The following is a 21,003-nucleotide window of genomic DNA, read 5'->3' as shown; positions in this document are numbered from 1 at the left end:
GTGGACTTCAACTCCCAGAATTCTCCAGCCAGCTCTGGCTGGAGAATTCTGGGAGTTGAAGTCCACAAGTCTTAAAGTTGCCAAGTTTGGGAACCACTGCCTTAGCCAATGCATCTGCATTAGGGATGGCTACAGTACGAGATTAAAGAATTTTGTGGCAAACATGCAATTTGATTTTATTTTTGTGGCACGTAGAAACAGCAAGAGCCAAGGTGGCGCAGTGGTTAAAAAGCAGCACTGCAGGCTACTGCTAGATCAGCAGGTCAGCGGTTCAAATCTCACCGGCTCAGGGTTGACTCAGCCTTCCATCCTTCCGAGGTGGGTAAAATGAGGACCCAGATTGTTGGGGGCAATATGCTGACTCTCTGTAAACCGCTTAGAGAGGCCTGATAGGCCTATGAAGCGGTATATAAGTCTACTGCTATTACTGCTATTGCAAGGTACATAGCTAAACTCTATTAGGCTAATAATGCTCCACTGGGTTAAGTCTTGTAACATTGGCAATGACACTATCAGGGCCTGAAGTGCAAGTTAAATAAAGTGACTGCGTGCTACTGGCACTTATCGTGCTTCACTTCTTGGCATGGGAGGCAGCAGATCCAAAGCATATAATTTATTGTCTATTTTATTCAAGGAACCCAGCGTAAGTACCATGTGCTGTTCATTCGTCATCTTTCAGAGCACTACATTTCAGTGGGCAAAACATGCTTCTTCTAATAAATACTGACGGGGTTTTGCGATTCCTGAATTAACATGCAAACCAGAACACATTTGTCTTTTTCACATTCCTTCATTTCAAGTCTCTGATTTTTGTTAAAGAGAAAATCAGACACAATAGGAAAAAGGGGGGAAAAAAACACCAGCAAAAATTGTGTCCATCGGGGAAGAGAATCTACAAGCGTGCCTACAAAATTTGTCCATGAAAATGTTCATGAACATGCATTTGTATGGACTTTTTAAAAAACCCACATTAACAAGGTTCGTCCTTCCTTGAGTGAAATGGTTTTTCAGGATATGTCAAGTTAACAGTCCAGCAAAATGTATTTCACACGGAGAGTCACACTCTGTATGCGTTCACAAATAAACCCTCGGGCGAGAGAAAAACTGTTACTGGAATAAGTGTCATACGAATTAACTGTACACTGAATGTATTGTCTATTTACATTATCTGAGTTAGCATAAAACTTACTAGTGCACATTTCGTGGTTAGATGTTCATATGCTACCATTTTCTGTAATGGACAAGGACTTCACAGTGGATCTTCCGATATTTATTGATATGATTACGCTGTTAGGGGAGTTTTCCATTATTGTACTGCTCAGACTATTTTGTTCAAACCTAGCTTTCAGTTAAATCCATCTATAAAACAGGTAACGGGATATTTCTAAATATGGGCTAAAATCTTGACATTTGGTTAGAGCTCATTTTTTTCATCTGTCCTTTTAAGCAATTTTCTTCTGCTGAGACCAGCAATCAGCCGCCATTAAAAATTTCCCAAAATGAAGATAGAAAGTTGGAGGGTGGTGGAAGAAAGAGGTGTATGGAGAATGGAAGAGGTATATTGGGCTTTTATTTTCTGGGGCATTGTCGACAAGAGGAATTGATGCAATTATTGTTTAATACTGTATGGTATACATGTGAGTGTATGAAAATGAAAATGAAAATAAAATATACTAAAACATAAAAAAATTTCCCATAATGTTACCAAATCCACATCACTACAGGGAATCATGGGAAATAAAAAAAATACATGATTGCCATCTGGAGGTATCACAAATGCAAGAGAGCCTACTTGATGGCCCTTTGCCAAGGGAAAGTTAAAACCAGCCTTACTTGTATGTTTCCCCTCAGCCAGGGGTGGGTTTCTCGCCCCGTTCCAACCGGTTCGGTTGGAACGAGGCTGGCGGCGTCCTTGCGCACGTGTGTGGCGTCCTTACTTACTTCCAGGTTCGGCGACCAACCGGATCGCAGGGACCGCCGCGAACCGGTTGAAACCCACCCCTGCCCTCAGCCATGGAGACTTACTTGTGTGAAATCCATGCAACGTTGCCAAACTGTGTTGCAATGAACAGAAGTAAGATTGATGGGAAGGCTGCAAGGTTGCTCTCAGACAGATCCAAGAGGTCCTGGGATCCTGGTGCAAAAGAAAAAAAATGTTTTCAATTGTCCAAAGTAGCCATTTATAGCTATTCCGTCGTTCACTTTCCTAATGATGCCTTCCTCCTTAGAGAATGATCCTCCTGTGATCTGGGCCTTAGGAGCACCAATTGCTACTATACTCCATAGCAGGGGGTCTTCAACCTTGGCAACTTTCAGCCTGGCAGACTTCAACTCCCAGAATTCCCCAGCCAGTTTTGAATTCTGGGAGTTGAAGTCCCCAGGCTTAAAGTTGCCAAGGTTGGAGTCCCCTGCTCCATTGGGTGCAAACCCTCACATAAAGAAATACTGTTTTCATTTCCTTTATGAATGGGCTCTGCAATTGTTGTTCCTACCCAAAGGCAGAAACTCCCCCCCCCCGGTACAATATTGATGGGAAAGAAACAGTGTCTTATAGCAATAGCAATAGCAGTTAGACTTATATACCGCTTCATAGGGCTTTCAGCCCTCTCTAAGCGGTTTACAGAGTCAGCATATCGCCCCCACAGTCTGGGTCCTCATTTCACCCACCTCGGAATAGCAATAGCAATAGCAGTTAGACTTATATACTGCTTCATAGGGTTTTCAGCCCTCTCTAAGCGGTTTACAGAGACAGCATATCGCCCCTTCAGTCTGGGTCCTCATTTCACCCACCTTGGAAGGATGGAAGGCTGAGTCAACCTTGAGCCGGTCAGATTTGAACCGCTGAACTGCAGATAGCAGTCAGCTGAAGTGGCCTGCAGTACTGCACCCTAACCACTGTGCCACCTCTTCTAGGACCTCAACAACAACCACTGCCTCCTCTTGTATTTGCTGGTAGTTGATACCTCTTTCAGGTCAGCAACGCTATTGGGATTGCCTCATGTTGAGGCAGCCACTTCTAGCAACTGAGCCCTCGTTTTACACGTAAAGAAGGATTTCTTTAGGAAAAATGGTCCTGACTCCCCCGTCAATCATCTGACAGTGTCAACCACGTCATTGGTGGGGCCACTGTTGTCGTTTGCATTGTTTTGCACGGGGTGCCCAGATGCCATTTCCAACGTCATCCATGGTGAGATTTCCCTGTTGAGATTGAATGTCCTTTTCAAAATAAAGCCAACGCTTCTCTCGGTCAGTGAGAGATGATGTTTTGGTTCAGGGTGTGAAAAATTCAGAAAATGCCTAACTTAACTCTGCTGGTATATTGTCCCTGCCCTCATCAAATTCTTTATATACCGGTAGTCATATATTTTTTAAAAAATAAGAAATAGTCCAATCACGTGTGTGATTCCCCAGGATCTGCTGTGCGCTGCTTCTCTTTAGGCGCTATTCTCTTTCTGTTGACAGTTCTGTGTGGCCTACCTGCTTGCTCCAGGGCGCAAAGGATCTTCATTCCCAAAATGACTTTGGTGAATGGTCTTCTGCTGCCTCCAAAAACATGCAAAAGCATGCCCCGTTCTCATAAACTTTCAGTTTCCGGAAGCCACGCAAGAGCTTGGACTTGGATTTCCTGAGACCACGTGGCTTCAGTGGCCTTTGAAAATGGCTTGAGAACTTGGTGTGCTTTTGAGAATAGTTGTTGGTGGGTGTTATTGAGTGCTGGTATGTCACCCAAAACTTCATGGCATGTCCCCTTTGACACGCATGTCACGGGTTTGCCATCACTGCTCTAGGCTTTTAGGAGGTTGTGCAAAAGGATCTCTTTTAAGATATTCCCCCACTTTCAAATGGCTCTGCTTTCTATTCTGGAGGTTACTCATTTTTAATCCTTCTGAGAATTCTTTGCTTTACCATAATGCCTATCTTTTATAGATTACATCATGCAATTACTTACTTAGCCGAGGTGTCGCAGTGGTTAGGGTGCAGTACTGCAGGCCACTTCAGCTGACTGTTATCTTCAGTTCAGAGGTTCTAATCTCACCGGCTCAGGGTTGACTCAGCCTTCCATCCTTCCGAGGTGGGTAAAATGAGGACCCAGACTGTGGGGGCGATATGTTGACTCTGTAAACCACTTAGAGAGGGCTGAAAGCCCTATGAAGCGGTATATAAGTCTAACTGCTATTGCTATTGCTATTGCTACTTAGGCGTACATGCTTTGCTGAGTTTCACATGTATCAATAGCTTGGTTTGTGTGCTGCTGGAGCAAAGGAGTGACAGAGATGCATGTCTTCAGCCCTCTCCCCCGAGAAATGTCATTCCTCCCAGATCCTCCCCTCCTGAAGATGAACTCCTACAGCATGGGGCTCTTTCTGATCTATGGTGGCTCCTCCGTGTGATTTAGAGACGAGATGTTTGGAATTGGTACTTGCTAAACCATTTGTCAGATGTGAAGAGTTTCTTCCCAGAAATAGTTATTATAATTTAAAGTGACGAAGAAAAAAAAGGGGGCGAGGAATGACCCAACCCTGAATGAGAGGTTGTTTTAATATAAAATGGTAAAAAGCTAAAGTCAGGCAGTTAGAAAGCCTTCTGTAATGAAGAGTTGCTATATTTAGCACCCGGTTAACATTTAGGAAATTTGTAGGCCAAACCTTTCCAGGCTAAATTTTCCAGCGCTTAAAATGTAGCACAGCTTTGAGGAAAACGATGTTTCCCTAGAAATAATAAGTCGATCTGCTTCTGAGGTGCCTCGGTTTCCTCTGAAGATTTGAGAAGAACAGATGTAAAATCACAGTCATTCTCATTAAAATGTAACATTATGGCATCTCCTTATGCTGAGGCAGAAAACTCAGCATTGGCAATGACAAGCTACAGAACTTCTGTGATGTTATCCTGCCTCTCATCATGAGAACGGAGAACATGCTCATAGATGTAGAGACACAAATGATAACCAGAAAGAATGAACAACAATAACTTCATCAGGCAAAGAGCCTTTGAAACAACCTAACATATTTTTCAGACTATAAGACGCACCAGAGTATAAGACGCACCAAGATTCTTATATTTTTTGTATTCTGAAGGCCTCCCGAACCCTCTGCACTCCCCGTTTTTTGTGATAAATGGGATGTGCAGAGAGTTTGAGAGGTCTGCAAAGTGCTCCTGGGATTTGGGGGGGGGGGAGAGGCAAAAATGAGTAAAGAACAGTCAGTTTTCCACAAAAACGAGCCCATTTTGGAAAAAAAACACATTTTTTCCACAATTGACTCTGCTGGAGTGTCATGCACAAGCACACTCCCCTCCATCCATATAAATAAAATCAACAACAACAACATCCACCATCCACAAAAGAAAAATAATTTCAATCTCATCCCCCTCTAGGCCACCATGAACGGTGGCACTTGACGTCGGATGTTGATGAATGCTGGCGTGTCGTCCAAAACGTTGTGACATGTAACTTTTGACACGTGTGTCCAAAGTTTGCCATCACTGGACTAGATCATCCCCAAGATCTGTTCATTGGCTGCATTCTGTGTTTTTATGAAAGAAGCTCACTCAGGCAGCTCTTGTTTAACCTTGCGCTCTTAGTAAATGAGTGGCTTATTACAGTCGTAGAGACCATATTGCACTTTTAACACTGATTGCAACTTGCTAACCCAGGCTAGACACATTTTTCAATGATAAGAGCCCTAAAGCCTCTAATACCATATTTTGGATGAAGCCACACATTCTTTTATTTAGTAGTCAAAGAAATTAAAACACAGTTAAACTACCATCGTCCTCAGCCAAACCGATCAAGATGAGCTTCTGGTTTTCAGTTATTTAGTCCTACCAAAAGAAAACATTTTTTTTCCCTCTTCCAAATTTGGTACTAGAGATGTTTGATCTGTAGAAAACTGGTTGCAGCATTTTAGTGTTAAAATAGATGTGTCGTTCATCAAGGGATATTGAAATTTAGTTATATTTTCTGTTATTATTATTATACAATTGTATCACAGCGGCCAGTTGTTTTGCCGGATTTGGCATTGGTTACTAGTCGGGCCCCACCCAGGGGCCTAGGACGTCGTAACGTATTTTCGTAATATGCGTGCAGATCCAAGCAGTGCAGCTTTTTGCATTTGACTGATGGTGATTTTGTCAATTTTTAACTGTTTTAAATGTAATTCCAGTGCTTTTGGAATGGCACCAGTGTGCCAATTACCACTGGAATTACCACTGCTGGTTTGTGCCATAGTCGTTGAATTTCAATTTTTAAGTCCTGGTATTTTGCGATTTTTTCATGTTCCTTCTCAGCGACCCTGCTATCACCTGGTATTGCGATGTCTATGATTGTGACCTTATTTTTCTCAACCAGTGTGATGTCTGGTGTATTATGCGTCAGTATTTTGTCGGTTTGTATACAGAAATCCCACAAGATCTTGACCATCTGATTTTCGGTGACTTTTTCAGGCTGATGTTCCCACCAGTTTGTTGCTGTTTTAATATTATAATTTTTGCACAAATTCCAATGGATCATTTGTGCTACTGAATTGTGCCGCAATTTATAATCAGTCTGCACAATTTTTTTACAGCAGCTGAGTATGTGATCAACAGTTTCATCAGCTTCTTTGCAAAGTCTGCATTTGGCATCATCAGAGGATTTTTCGATTTTGGCCTTAATGGCATTTGTGTGGATAGCTTGTCCTTGCGCAGCCAGGATTAGTGACTCTGTTTCTTTCTTTAATGTACCTGTTGTTAACCATAACCAAGTTTGTTCACTGTCCACTTTATCTTTTATTTTTTCCAGAAATTGGCCATGCAGTGCTTTGTTCTGCCAACTCTCCATTCTTGATTTTATCACATCTTTTCTGTATTCTTGTTTCGTCTGTTGGGCCTTCAGTAGATTTTTGTTCTTTACTTCGATTAATAGATGTTCTTGACTTTCTTTTAAATAATCAGCCAGTGCATGTTTTTCTTCTTCAACTGTTTGCTTCACTTGTAATTATTATTATTATTATTTGGTCTGGCAAATGCTGAGTTGAACCTGGCTCAATTAAATAGCTGTTGGGGATTCTATGTTCTTGTTTTAAGTGTGCAATGTGTATTGTCTTTTTACGAGGAGGCAGAGACACAAAAGATGAAGGAATAACATTATTTAAAGATTAGATTGGATTCTACTCTGGCCTGGAACCAAAGGAAATTTAAGATATTGCAAGGGGTGTACCCCAGGGGTAGGATTGAAGCATTTTAGCAACCAGTTCTCTGCCCGGTTGCTGGATGGGCGTGGCCATGGGGGGCATCATCTAGTTGGCTTCCTGCACCAAGGTCGTGGTCGGGTTTCCATCCTCTCCAGGCTCCGGAGGCTTTCCTCAAGCCTCTGGGAGGGTGAAAATGGCTGCTCCCAGGCTCCAGAGGATGGAAACTGACATGTTTTCTGACCTCTCGTACTTCTGGTAGTCCCATTTTTTTGCCCTCCCAGAGCCTCCATGCAAGACCTGCACCAGTGGTGGGATTCCAACAATTTAACAACCGGTTCTCTGCCCTAATGACCAGCAGGGTAGGTGGGGCTCGGTGGTCATGTGACTGGGTGGCCGTGGCCAACTCAAGGTCACTCAGGTCAATGAGCACTTCACCTTAGCTGCTACAATGTAATAAGGGTTAACCGCAGAGGCAGTTTCTGTAAGCAGGGCAATGAAGATGAGGCTAGAAACAACACCAGAATGTTTCCCTCCTGTCTTCCTTACAGGATTAGCCCTGTAAAGTGGGGAAAGAAACAAAATAAGATTTCTTCCAACAACCAGTTCTCCGAACTGCTTAGAAAGTTAACAAGCGGTTCTCCCGAATAGGTGTGAACCGGCTGAATCCCACCACTGCCTTGCACTTACATGGCCTGAAGAAATGGCTGCGTGGAGACTTCTGGGAGGGGAGGGGCAGGGTTAGCCAGTCATTGTAACTACCGATTCAGCAAACCAGATTAAAGTTAACATCTGGTTCACCCAAACTGGCTGAATCCCACCCACCCACCTCTGGACACACTATGAATCCCTGACGGGGATCGGCTCAACTTTTGGGAAACGCCGACTTAGTTACACAATATGCTCACGTGTGAATAAGAGTATACAAATAGGGTACACTACTGCACATTTCTTGTGCAGGTAGCTCTCATTTACACCACCTTGTACAATGACCATTGGAAGTTACGATAGTGGAAAAAAAGTTACAACTAATCTTCAGATTTGTAAGCCTCACATTTCTAACTGACAGGCATTTTAACCCAGAAGCCAGACATAAAATTATAACTTTTTCACTCATCAACTGCATCACTTCTCTTAGCAACTGAAGGGGAAGTAAGGTCATAAGTTCATTGCAAACCATGTAATTTCCTGTGGTGCTTAAGTGACCAAGCTGCTGGTTCCCAATTGGGGTTGCTAAGCAAGGACTACCTGTGTGTGCCTCATTTGATTCCCTCTGATTGCTAAATCCTGATCTTCAAAACTTTCCATTTCTACATAGAATTCCTCTGACGTCATAGCTGTAGTATACTGCCTCCTCCGTATTCCATCGGCCAGCCAGTGTCGGCTGGCAACTACAAGGAGGAGGGCCTTCTCAGTAGTAGCCCCGACCCTTTGGAACGAGCTCCCCGTGGAGATTCGTACCCTCTCCACCGTCCAGGCCTTCCGCACAGCCCTTAAGAACTGGCTAGCCCGTCAGGCCTGGGGACAAGGATAGCCGCCCCTCCCGAATGATGAATGTATGTTGCTTATTACTTTTATTATATGTGTCTACGTCAATGTCTGTATTCCCCCTCCCTGATTTTATGTGAGCCGCCCTGAGTCCCCTCAGGGAAAAGGGCGGCCTACAAATGTTAATAAACATCTAAACATCTAAACATCTACTGTATTTGCCAGTTGAGCTGCATTTTTAAGGTTTAATTCCAGCCAAAACTTGAACAGGAAACAATAGGATAATTTTATAGCTAAAAGTCTGTAGAAATTCTCAGTCATCCAGGTCATGGTTGTCCCAAAGGTGCTTTTTTCAGGATACAACTGAACATTTTTGTTTTTTCTTTTGAAGATGTTTCATGTTTCATATTCCTTGCAGACCATTGTTAATTTGCATCCTTTTAGAGGGTCGTTGAGGCATTTGGGGGTGTCTGTGTTCTCAGGGTCATCTGAGTAGTGCTCCTCCTGGTACCAAGTACTTCAACGACCCTCTAAAAGGACTCAAATGTCCAGCTGTCTGCAAGGAAGATCAATCCTTCCATTCCCCACTATCCTATCAGAGCTGAAGAAGCTTCTTGGATGAGAAGCAAAATGTCTTCAAAAGAAGAAATAAGGAAGCCTATTTACCCCTTGAAAAAACCACCTTTGGGACAATAGGAGAATTTGCTGACTTTATTTGATTTTATTTCACAATCAATAGTAAGGGCAGCTTCTACCAATTAGTTGGGTTGACCCATCTTTCCCTGGCTGTAACTTAATATCAGTGGTGGGATTCGGCAGTTCGCACCTATTCGGGAGAGCCGGTTGTGAACTTTCTAAGCAGTTTGGAGAACCGGTTGTTGGGAGAAAGCTCATTTTGGTTTTTTTCCCACTTTACAGGGCTAATCCTGTAAGGAAGGCAGGAAGGAAACATTCTGGTGTTGCTTCTAGCCTAATCTTTATTGCCCTGCTTACAGAAACTGCCTCTCCGGTTAACCCTTGTTGCATTGTTACATCTAAGGCGAAGCACCCATTGACCTGAGTGACATTGAGTTGGCCATGCCCACCCCATCAGATGACCACCGAGCCACTCCTACCCAGCTGCTCATTAGGGCAGAGAACCGGTTGTTAAATTATTTGAATCCCACCACTGCTTAATATGCCACATGAACTCAGCAACAGTGATGGGTAAACCAGATTTTCTGGCAGGGGCCTGCCAATTCTTCCTGCTGCAGGCAGAGACATTTCAAGGGACACACTTCCATTGTGGCTAACTTCAGATTCAGAACCCATTTAGAGATGGGAGTTTGTGGGTGTTAATGGAAGCTGTAAGCAGAGTTTAGGCATCAATTTTGTTCTACAAAAAGAAAAAAATGTAATTATTTGACCAATAATTGGAGGCTTTTGGGGGGCTGTAGAGATTTACCCTTTTCCTCTGTTTTGTGGTTTAATATTATGTGTGAACAATGCCAGTACAATTAACATATCACACCAGGTCAGAATTAGACTGATTTGGGGCTCAGCACAGCCCTAAACACCACCACTTCTAGCATAATGTTGGTTGTCAACAAAGTGTTTTATTGAACATATCACAGTAAGAAAAGTGGTGTGCAGATACTTCAAGCAAGGATTGAAGGGCTGTGTAGAGATCGCAGGGGGTTCACAGGGGTTTGGGAGAAACTCTAGCTTATATTGTGTGCAGTTCGGAGGACCCCAAAATCCCATTCCTGGCTGGCCCCACCCACCCCTCCCAGGAGTCCATGCACAGCCAGTTTTGGATGCAGGTAAGTGCAGAGCATGCATGGAGGCTCAGGGAGGGCAAAAAACGGGCCTGCCGGAGGTTTAAGAATGTGGGAAATGGGTCGGTTTCTGCCCCCCAGTGGGCCTCTGGAGCCTAGGAATGCTGTTTTCGCCCTCCCGGAAGCTCGAAAAAAACTTCCAGAGCCCGTGGAGGGCAAAGACATCCACCCCCACCCATGGTGCAGGAGGCCAACTAGGCCACGCCCATCATTTCCACACCTACCCAGCAACTGGGCAGAGAACCCCTTGCTAAAATTTTTGAAGCCCACCCCTGTTACACAGGCATAGGATCTGTCAGGAACAGGCCGATAATTACACAAATAAAAATAATTAAACCAAGTATCTTTTACTGAGATCACATGACAGCTGGAGAGGGCAGCTAAGATTCAGTTGCTTTACTGTATTCTCTGGCAGGAACAAGGTTGCCCTTCAAATCCAAATCTTGGTAAGAAGATGTGCAACCAACGTAGCAATTTTTCTAGAATATACGTATCTACTAACTATGCTGGCTCATTCTCACTTTTTATAGCCAGGATGTACAAGCTGTATCTCAAATTGTACAAGGTCCTTCCCAATTATTCTGAGCAGCTTTTAACTCTCTGTTCAGCTGCCACTTAATTGAAAACAAGCTCAAAATTAGTCATTAGTCTTCAAATAGGATAAGATAAGTCAGGATTGATGTCATGGCAATACATAGATTGGGTTTAAGAAAAATGTGGTTTTTACTTGGACATGTCTCTTGGCTGCTTTGAACACACCCACTTTCTTCTTGCTCTGCCCAAACACAGCCACAAACCCATCCGACACTTGATAAAAGTACAGCTGAAATGATGCATCCCATCTTTTCTTCTGGCTTCGATTTTTTCCTCCTAGCGGAGCTCATTCTGCATCTGAAGAAATGCCTTACATGCTTGGCTGAAAGGCTTGAGGCATTACAGGTGTATGAACATTTTACTGCATGCATACCGTCCATCCGTCCGTGTTTTTGTGTGTGTGTGTGTGTGCGTCCGTGCGTGCGTGTGTGTGTGTGTCTTGACATTTGTTTGAAAAGACATTGATTTTCAATCTCTTCTCAAATGGACCAATAAAAATATATAGACAGTCAATCTTCCTCTTCCTTTTCCTCCTCCTCCTCCTCCTCTTTCTTTTCTTCTTCCTCCTCCTCCCCTTCTTCCTCTTCTTCACCATTTCCTCCACAGATTTTGCCCTCCCCTTTCTAACCAATTTCTTTTTTTTAACCTTGCATGTAAATTTTTTTTAAAACAATTACACATAAAAACTTGAAAGTTATCAACCTAGTCAAACAACAATAAGATAGAAAATAGTTTTCAGGCCTTTATTTTAACATGAATGAGAGATGATAACAAATTGCTCCTTCCTCTTTAAAATAATCAGAGTTGGAAAAAGAAACATCTTTGTATTATGATTCATCTCTGTGTGTCTGTCTGTCTGTCTGCCTGCCTGTCTCTCTGTCTGTCTCTGTCTGTCTTTCTCTCTCTTCCTCCTTAAAAATATTTTAAATGTTTGAAATTACATTTTCCTGCCATTCACAGATGTCAAACAGATTGGGGTTTTTCCTTACCTAAAGAAAGTCTCTATAACATGATCTGATTGCTGTAATTAATATATTTAATAAGGGAAAATGAGGACGTTTGGAAAGTATAATTTGATGATTGGATTGCCATGTGAATGTTGAAACTGACATGATAATGTGATTGATCTTCCTGAAACAATGCTGGCATACAAGGCAGGAAAGAAGCTTGACTTACAAAAGCCCTGGGGTTCTTGAAAAGCAGAGTGTACGTTTTCCTTTGTGAATTATATTCTTTGTACCTATAAGTCAAGTTGTCACTCAGATGACTCTAATCCTAAGTGTAGAGTCTACTCTGATGTCAAGCCGTTACTCGGTTCCACAGGCCTCTCTTCAACACAGAGATCTGATGGATCTGAACTGAAGACAGCCACTTTCGCATTGTTTAAAATATAAATGAGAGGAAGGATTAAAGGGAAAGCATCTTTGCAGAAAATCTGTGTTAATTTATGTGGGTGCATGCACGTTCAAAAGGATCATTGCAATGTATATCGTGGTCCATTTTCCACAGTTTCTTGGAAAATGTGACCAAGCAGCCTCTGCATTTTCAATGCTACATTTAAAGATGAACTTCAGATAGCAATAGCAATAGCAATAGCAATTAGACTTATATACTGCTTCATAGGGCTTTCAGCCCTCTCTAAGCGGTTTACAGAGTTAGCATATCGCCCCCAACAACAATCCGGGTCCTCATTTTACTGACCTCGGAAGGATGGAAGGCTGAGTCAACCCTGAGCCAGTGAGATTTGAACAGCTGAACTGCAGAACTGCAGTCAGCTGAAGTAGCCTGCAGTGCTGCATTTAACCACTACGCCACTTCGGCTCACAGATAGAGGACTGTCCTCTCATAAACAGAACCCACACTCCTCCATGTAATTTTCTTGACAATAGTGCCAAAATAAATTGCCATGGCTTTCTCCAGGAAGTTGATTTCCACTTTCCAGACAAGTCTTTACCCTTGGCAATGATTTACTATCTAAACACCAGTCTGATCCAAATCTGCTTCAATCTTTAAGATCACCCAAGATCAAGTAGGAGTTGCCACCTTGCTGGGGCCACCACACGGACTCCCTTTGGATTAGGTTGGTAATGGTTTTTCTTTGGGATCCATTGGAAATTAATATGTTTGTGAGAGTGTGTAATTCAGTAAATTCAGTAAAACACACACCAACCGCTACTTAAACGCACAATCCCATCACCACCCTGCACAGATCAACTCTGTAGCCAAGACCCTCATCTCCAGAACCAAACACCTAGCCGACAAAGACCACCTGAAAACTGAATTACACACCCTCACAAATGTATTAATCTCCAACAAATTCCAAAGGAAAACAATTACCAACCTAATCCAAAGGGAGACTCCCCCACAAAAAAAACAAGACACAGAACAGGACAATGGCATCACCCTCCTCTCTTACATCAAAGGCACCACAGATAAAATCAGCAAAATTCTCCACAAGCACAATATCAAGACAGCCTTCAACACTAACCAAAAAATAGCCAACATCTTAAGAAACCCCAAAGACAAAATCCAGCTAGAAAACCAAGGAGTCTATGAAATACCATGCAAAACCTGCCCTGCCACATACATTGGACAAACTAATAGGAGAATAAATGCACGCATCGCAGAACACAAGAATGCAGTCAGAAAAAAAGAAAAAACTTCCTTACTTTTCTAGCACCTTAAAGCTACAGGACATGAAATTGATTTTGAAAGAACCAAATTAATCTCCAAAACTGAACACTTCAACAAGAGAATAATTATGGAAGCCTTCAAAATAGAGAAACACCCCCACAACATGAATAAACGTGATGATACCTCCCACCTACCAGACATCTGGAAACCAGCCCTAGTCAACAAATGAAACCCACCCACCACCCAGACACAAAAGAACAACGGACACACAGCCAGCACCTCAGCTGCACAGGATGATACGAAACAGCCAACATCAACTCCATCTACCAATCAGGATGCAACTACACAGCGAATCAACCCACTTACAGCAACAAAGCCAGCACTCCACACACACACACACCAATATTTATAGAAAGACCACAGCTCTGACCATGCCTTACTCGCACAAGCATGAAGCCAAAAACACCAGCCTAAAGATGGCGAGTTGGACCTCGCCGAAACGTTGCCAAGAATGTTTCCAGCATAACTCTGAAATGCCTTGAGCAATTTCAACCAAACCCCTTGGGGTATTTGTTCTGTTAAGATGCAGCCTGTTGTGCCTTAAAATGGCTTCTACTGTACTGCCCATAAAATGGCTTCTACTGTACAGCACAGTGGAGTTGCCATGGTAACTGCTTCACAGTACTCCACAAGGGGGCTCCCTCTGGTAAGGGGGAAAATCCAACATTAGAAATTATGTTTGGTCCAGATATTTTCCCCTTGTAAATAAATACACAGGCAACACCGGGTTATCGGCTAGTTGACAATATAATTGTACATTACAGTTCTTCCATCCTTCCAAAAAGATGGCCATCACGAGAATCTACAGATGTGGAAATTGTTTAAATCCAATCCATTGATTCATTAATGATCAGAGAACTAGTTCGTTTAAAGAGTGATAGGGCATATCTACTGCAGTGCTAAAATGTACATACACTCTGTAATAAAATAATTATCAAAATAATCTCAAATCTTTTGATTAGTGTCACGTGTAATATGGTAGGTTCATTTGGAGATGTAACTTAATGCCATAATTTGATTACTATATCATCTGATTAACGTCTTGTTAATCAACTGTTATATTTTTTTTTAAATGTGCAGGCATGCTTGAAAATATAAAGAAATCTTTACCAGGTTGGAGTCAAACATTCTATTCATTAGTACCAAAGTCATAAGAAATAATTTGTTTCTCTCCTTTTCAACACTTTTAGCATCTATGTGAGTCTTTGAAATACTGAAGCAGGAAATCAAAGAAGGTAAGACACATCGCACCCAGCTGGGGTTTGCTGCACTCCGATCTGAATAAACCAGAATTCCTGGTTCCTACAATACACCAAGCAAAAGCCATAGTGTAGTGTACAGATGTGTGAACTCAGCCACTAGGTAGAACTTGGCATAATGCATTTGGGTGAATCAGTTCTCTCCTTTTTATCCCTTGCATCAGAGGTGATATTCAGCCAGTTCTGACAGGTTCTGGAGAACCGGTAGCGGAGATTTTGAGTCGTCCGGAGAAGCAGAAAATAGGCTGGCCCTGCCCCCATGGCCTCCCAGCTGATCTTCTTTTGTTGCCCTGAACAGGAGAAGGGAGCTGGAAAGCAGGTTAGTGGGGTGGGGAGGGAATAGGATTTTGCAGTAACCTTCCCCCAGGAGTTGGGAGGGAATGGGGATTTTGCAGTGTCCTTCTCCTGCCATGCCCACAAAGCCACACCCACAAAGCCACACCCACAGTAGTACATTTTTTTGAATCCAACCAGAGGTGGGTTCCTACCAGTTTGCACCTATTCGGTAGAACCGGTTCGTCAAATCTACCGAACCGCTTAGAAGAGGTTCCACCAGTGGACCCGGAAAGCAGGCCACACCTACAGAAGAGCTTCCAAACATTTTTTGAAACCCACCCCTGGTCCTTGGATAGGATTATTCTACACTATCATGCTCATATTTATAAAGCTCAGTGCCTCTGTGAAAGGTAAGGATGACTCCTGCGTTTGTGGTGCAATCAGAACATTGCGTGTGTTGAAGTTGTTTTAATGCAAACCAAAGATGCCTTTTAAAAAACAAGTTTACATCCTATTCTTATGCATGCCAGTCCTGTGTGTGAGGTAATTTAAGGTGGTTCTGACAAGTGTCGTCGGCATCTTCATATCCGGTCACATGGGTGGCAAGCCACTCCCATCCGGTCACATGGGTGGCAAGCCACTCCCACAAAGGAGGCCACACCCACAGAGTAGGTTCCAACAATTTTTGAAACCCACCACTGAATCCAACCATGTGTATCTTGGGTTTCTGTTCATCTAAATGTTAGGGCAGCATACGCCGCACTGCAGAAATGTGTTGGCTACGGTTAACCCTGCAGGCAACTTAGATTTCCCCTGAAAAAACAGACAGCTTCAGCTTGTTGAAAAATTACTAAATTTCCCCTAGTGCTGAAGGGCAGTTCAGGGGGGGGGGGGAATCCAGCTTCTTTACAACTCAATGGCTTACAGAAGAAAGGCAGATGAGCACTTCAACACAAATTACTTCTGTATCTTGGGGGACTTTAACATTTTGCACTTGATGCTAAGGAAAAGGATGTTGCGCTGACCATTTCAAAATCACCCTCTTAGATAGATCCGAACGTATCTTCCTCCCAGACTGGTGTTATTGGCTTGGAGCCATCGAGCAAGCATTATAACCGTAGGAGGCTTCCTTTTATAATCTTATATTATTATATCTATCCATCTCGGTGATATATTAAACAATATGGAGTGAAGGTTTGAACTACCTGTGTAGAGATAATTTCCTAAGCTGAAAAATGAACAGGAATCCAATAGCCGAGACAAAGCATATAAAGATACGAATGTTGTCTGGATGGTTTATTTAAATGCAGCAAAAGGACGATTCAACCCTGCTTTCTGTGATGTAATCATTAGTGACTTTTGAAAATCCTCCATCCCTGCTCCAACCACTACGTGAATGTTCTGGAAGTTTGCAATGACGCTTGCATTTATAATGTCAAGAATTAAACGTAAACATGATGGTGTTTTTTTTCACAAACTGTCCAAACACAAGATTTTTTTAATCTTGCAAAGCAAGGAGAAGGATTCAGATGCCCCAAATGGATGACATGCTTCTCCACTTGTTCAAGCATCCCTCCAAAGGCGCTTGCTTGATCTCTTACCCCAAATCTCACCTTCCAAAGCTCACGTGGCTGACGCCGGGCGAGCTCTCGCCCTCCAGGAAAGGCCTGGGACTCTTCTGGAGTTTTGTTTTGTCTGGGCAGAGAATATATTTACCAGTGGCTCGGGCTGTTCCTAAGCAGCTGCACACACTTGATACCAAGGGAAAGAAAGCCCTCTGCACCTGCCATGTCACAAGAGAGGCACGGATGGATGACTAGGGAAACAAAGCCAGCCGCCGCATGTCTGGAGCCTCTGCCAACCGTCTCCCCAATCCCTCGCCCACTTGAGAAACAATTTCTCCCTGGTCCCTGCTCTGAGTCTGCCTTTTTTCTTTTTTACTGGCACCAATTGCCGAGCCAGTGGACTGGCGATAATTAATCTCCTTTTGTGCTGTATTGTGATGTAGCAATTGATCCTGCAGGCTGCAGAGAGCTTTTGACAAGTGTTGTAAAACCCAAAACGCTGCCAAAAGCACTTTCACTGGAGATTGTGCACTTCTTTCTGCCCTGACTTCAGAATTGGATTTCTAGTGAACTGAAGCACCTCCTTCCTTCCTTCCTTCCTTCCATTCTTCCTTCCTTCCATCCTTCCTTCCTTCCCTTCTTCCATTCATCCATCCATCTTGCCTGTCTTCCTTCTTTGCATTCTTCCTTCTTCCTTCCTTCCTTCCTTCCATTCTTTCTTCTTTCCTTCCTTCCTTCCTTCCTTCCTTCCTTCCTTCCTTCCTTCCTTCCATCCATCCTGTCTGCCTGCCTGCCTTCCTTCCATTCTTCCTTCTTCCTTCCTTCTTTCCATTGTTTCTTCTTTCCTTCCTTTCATTCTTCCCTCTTTCCTTTCTTTTTTCTTCCTTCTTTCCTTCCTTCCATTCTTCCTTCCTTTCATCCTTCCATCCTGCCATCCTTCCATCTATCCACACATCCTTCCTTCCTTCCCTTCTTCCACTCATCCATCCATCTTGCCTGTCTTCCTTCTTTGCATTCTTCCTTCTTCCTTCCATTCTTTCTTCTTCCTTCCTTCCTTCCTTCCTTCCTTCCTTCCATCCATCCATCCATCCATCCACCCATCCATCCTGCTTGCCTTCCTTCCATTCTTCCTTCCTTCTTTTTCTTTTTTCCTTCCTTCCATTCTTCCCTCTTTCCTTTCTTTTTTCTTCCTTCTTTCCTTCCTTCCATTCTTCCTTCCTTTCATCCTGCCATCCTTCCATTAATCCACCCATCCTTCCTTCCTTCCTTCCTTCCATCCTTCCATACATCCATCCATCCTTCCTTCCTTCCTTCTTTCCATCCAGCCTTCCTTCCTTCCTTCCTTCCTTCCTTCCTTCCTTCCTTCCATCCATCCATCCATCCTTCTTTCCTTCCTTCCTTCTTTCCTAGCAGTTCAAAGTTGCCATAATACTCAAGGGTCGGATAGGGAGTTTAAATGGGCCCCCAATATCTCCTCTTTGTCATGAACATATTTTTCTTTTTGATCCCAATCTTGGTTTCAGGTTTTGCCCATCTGCAATACAGAATACGGTCCTTTGAATTTCTGGATTTATTGGGAGGGTTTCTGAAATAATGACTGTGAAATGCAGTTGTGCATTTGGATATATTTGGGGATGATACATTGAATAAAGACATCCAGCTGAAGGACCATGGTGTTTTTGAGCTCACTTGTTGCATTAGCCAACTGTGCAAGGGATAATGTTGCCTAGTTTGGGTAATGAAACGTCTTCAATAATATAAATAAAATAAACATTAAAAAAAAATAAACATTCAAACATTCAAGGAAACAAGCAAGCTCAGGGAGCACCAAGGACCCCTCATTTCAATCCTGAGCTACAAATATTCTCCTTTGTTGAAATAGCAATAGCAGTTAGACTTATATACCGCTTCATAGGGATTTCAGCCCTCTCTAAGCGGTTTACAGAGTCAGCATATTGCCCCCACAGTCTGGGTCCTCATTTCACCCACCTCGGAAGGATGGAAGGCTGAGTCAACCCTGAGCCCGTGAGATTTGAACCACCGAACTGCAGATAGCAGTGAGCTGAAGTGGCCTGCAGTACTGCACTCTAACCACTGCGCCACCTCGGCTGAAACCATAATGAATTTGGGGAAGGAATGCCCAAGCCCACCAGTTTCCTTCTTTTGCCTGCATGGATTTTCCGACTTGTCTTAATATTCAGAGCCCCTTTGAGCACATAAGGAAAACATATACCTGAAATCATACACTACCCTGAACGAAGACGGCAGCTTGCATGGATGTCTGAAGTTCAGCTTTGGTGATGTGAGATTGGTTTATACCACCTAAGTCCTCCTTGCAATTATGAGCATGGGTGTGTGTCTGTATGTGTGTGTGTGAATCTAGAGTGGAAACTATTCTAGATATGCGGGCGATAGAATGCTATTTTTGTGAACACTGCAACAGTCAGTCTAGTTTTCTTCACGTCTTTTCAAGAATTGTCCCATGATCCTCACTCTGTGCGGAATGATGGCAACGCTGAAAGCTTTCTCCGGGTTATATTTCTGCCTAACAGGGCAGGCGCTGGAATTCAGATCTTTCTTCTCAGGGAACAGAATCTTTCATTTGCTGCCCTGATTGCAAGAAAACAAGCAAGCCCAGAGAGCACCAAGTACCCCTCACTTCCATGTTCAAATGTCCAGGAGCATGAGTTACGTTTAAAAACAGAAGCAACCCAATCTTCTAGACTGATTGATTGATTGATTGATTCAGTTTGTATGCCGCCCTATTCCCGAGAGACTCAGGGCGGCTCACAATCAAAAAGGGAGGGGGTACAAAATAAAAATAAAAAGACAAACACATTTAAAAACACAACAGTCATAACCTCAGATGGGGCTGGAAAATTCAACAGCCCCAGGCCTGCCGGAACAGCCAGATCTTAATTGCTTTGCGGAAAGCCGGAAGGGTGGTGAGGGTCCGGATCTCAATGGGGAGATCGTTTCAGAGGGCCGGAGCAGCCACAGAGTTTTTCCACTTTATGTTCCCATGACTTTCTGGATATAGGTAAATAGTATTTTTTAAATAATGACCAGTGGATTAATTTAGCAAGTTGGTCATGTGAAGCTTTGTAATCAGTTTTTGTGATTCTGCTGCATTTACATATTAAATGTGAAACAGTTTCAACAATATTGTTGCAAAGTCAGCAGTTTGGATTGTGAGTGGTTTTTTGTATCTTTTCTTTCATGGCATTAGTTTGTAGTGCTTGTTCTTGAGCAGCAAGTATTAAACTTTCCATTTCTTTCTTGAAGGATTATTATTATTATTATGTGGTTAATCTTTGGTGAGATTCACAGCCTTTGGGGCTGGTTGGTAGCTCAACAGCTCGAGTCCTAACCAAGGACCTAGGAACCGTTAAGGTAACGTCGGAGGATATAAGCTGTTCCAAGTAGGGTGGTTTTTTTGTAGAATCAGAATGTTCAAGTCTGATAAATTTAAATTTTCCAAATAGTGAGGTAGCCCTTTAGGTATTGCTCCAAGGGCTCCAATTACAATCGGACAACACACAATTTCTTTGTCCACAGTCGCTCAACCTCAATTTGCAAGTCCCGGTACTTTGTGATTTTTTCTTGCTGTTTATCTTCAATCCGTGCATCTCCAGGTATTGCAATGTCAATGAACCATACTTTTTTCCTTTTCAACTATTGTTATGTCAGCTGTGTTGTGGGCCAAGTGCCTGTCAGTCTGGATTCTGAAGTCCCACAAGATCTTGACTTTCTCATTCTCTATTATTATTATTATTATTATTATTATTATTATTATTATTATTATTATTATTATTATTATTATTATTATTATTATAGAATTGTATCACAGCGGCCAGTTGTTTCGCCGGATTTGGCATTGGTTACTAGTCGGGCCCCACCCAGGGGCCTAGGACGTCGTAACGTATTTTCGTAATATGCGTGCAGATCCAAGCAGTGCGGCTTTTTGCATTTGACTGATGGTGATTTTGTCAATTTTTAACTGTTTTAAATGTAATTCCAGTGCTTTTGGAATAGCACCCAGTGTGCCAATTACCACTGGAATTATCACTGCTGGTTTGTGCCCTAGTCGTTGAATTTCGATTTTTAAGTCCTGGTATCTTGCAATTTTTTCATGTTCCTTCTC

Source organism: Thamnophis sirtalis, unplaced genomic scaffold (assembly GCF_051295495.1).
Source record: "Thamnophis sirtalis isolate CommonGarterSnake01/CBP01778 unplaced genomic scaffold, rThaSir2_p1.2 scaffold_16, whole genome shotgun sequence".
NCBI classification, from domain to species: Eukaryota; Metazoa; Chordata; class Lepidosauria; order Squamata; family Natricidae; genus Thamnophis; species Thamnophis sirtalis.
This window is presented reverse-complemented; position numbering follows the sequence as displayed.